Here is a 1,841-nt window from a genome sequence, read left to right on the forward strand (position 1 = left end):
TTGCATTAGTGCAATTGCATTAGTGCAACTTATATATGATAGTCTCTTGCATTAGTGAAAAGAAAAAAAAAACTTTGTATGAATATTCATTTTGTGAAAAGACATAGGACTTTGTGTATGTGTAAGTGTGTGTGTGTGTATGTGTTTGTGTATGTGTGTGCACAATTACTTTTATTCTTTTTCATTTCTTTTATCTTTTTTTTAATAACCTGCAGTTTTGTTTTGTTTTTCCTTTCTTTCTTTTTTTTTATTATATATGTGGGTTTAAGTGTGTAGACTACGCTCAGACATACAGTATTCTTATGTTTGCCTATAGACATAATCATTACCTATCTGCACAGACATATCAATATGCATGGTTGGAGTGTGTGGGGGGAGGGATGGGGAGAGGGGTATGAGTGTCTGAGTGTGTAAATATGTGTATAGAAACTTAAAAATGTCTACTTGTCAGTCTATCTAATTGTATACTATATATCTGTCTTATGCATAACATTCATAATCAACATTGCATACCTGTTTGTGTGTGTGTGTGTGTGTGTGTGTGTGTGTGTGTGTGTCTGTGTTTCTGTGCATGTGTGTGCAAGTGGGTGTTTGTGTATGTATGTTAGAATATGTCTGCGTCTGTATATGTCAGTGAACTTAAACATGTATGTATTTGTCTGTGTCTCTGTGTTGAGTGTTCACAAGTCTGTTTGTCTTCATAGATATAATTTACCTACCTATAGGATATTTATCTCTCTGTAGGTTTAGTAATTTATCTGGTAAAAATAACGCTTTACCAGTGTCTCAATTGGGTCATTATTGCACTTGAGTATACAAACATTCTTATTTCTGGCAAACTACACCATTATAATGACATTTCTTAAAATCATTTGTTATAATGTTCAAGGAATGCACTCTTCTTCTTTCGGAGAGAAAATCAGAGATAGCAATTTTGTAAATGCTGTAAATAATTCAGATATATTCATAGCACTGGAAACGTGGAGTAAAAATGGACAGGGAAATTATTCATTACCTTCAATGTCCCTTCTATTAAACATCCCAATATAAAATGCGGCAGGAACTCGGGGAATTGTTGTTTGGTTTAAAGAAGCCATTAATAAATACATATATGTAGTAAGAAAAGGATCATCACACATATGGTTGAAACTATCAAAAGAACTCACAAACTCAACACAGGACACTTATTTATGTGCCATATACATTCCTCCTCTTGAATCTCCATATTACAGTGAAAACATATTTGAAACGTTAAAATCTGACATCATTGAACTCCAGTCATTTGGGAAGATTCTAATTATGGGCGACCTTAATGCAAGAGTAGGAACCGATTTAGATTACATTGACATATCTGGATTTAAACATGTTTCTTCACTAGAACAAAACATCAATATAAGTAGTCACAGGAACAATTTTGATAACATCATCAATAGACATGGCACGGAGGTGTTACAACTTTGCAAATCTCTTGGTCTGTTTATTGTTAATGGCAGAACAAGGGGGGACTCTCTGGGTAAATTCACTTATTGCTCACCCCTGGGCAGCAGTGTGGTGGATTATGCTATAACAGATTTAGATCACAACCAAATAAATTTTTTCACAGTAATGCCACAGTTGCCTCTGTCAGATCACTGCCACATTATAATTAGCTTAAAGAAAAATTCCAGTATAGAACATCAAAAACCTATGAGTACACTACACCCACTTCCAGTTCAATACAAATGGAGCGATGACAGATTAGAGCAATACACATCCCAGTCAAATTGCATCGAGGTCGAAAACATGATCTACTCCTTCCTGTTCATCAAATTTAAAAAGTCTAAAGATAACATCAATGTAGC

General features: G+C 34.4%; 1 protein-coding gene across 1 annotated transcript in view; it reads left to right on the top strand.

The window, feature by feature from the left end:
* LOC121695674 overlaps positions 1 to 11 on the top strand; it is a 1,786-nt gene extending 1,775 nt beyond the window's left edge. Inside the window, exon 2 of the mRNA XM_042076734.1 lies at positions 1 to 11. This exon is cut by the window's left edge and continues 1,257 nt beyond it. The gene's annotated coding sequence lies outside the window, so the exon portion shown is untranslated.
* The last annotated feature ends 1,830 nt before the right edge of the window (positions 12 to 1,841 follow it).

This window comes from Alosa sapidissima, chromosome 21, assembly GCF_018492685.1.
Source record: "Alosa sapidissima isolate fAloSap1 chromosome 21, fAloSap1.pri, whole genome shotgun sequence".
Classification (NCBI taxonomy): Eukaryota; Metazoa; Chordata; class Actinopteri; order Clupeiformes; family Clupeidae; genus Alosa; species Alosa sapidissima.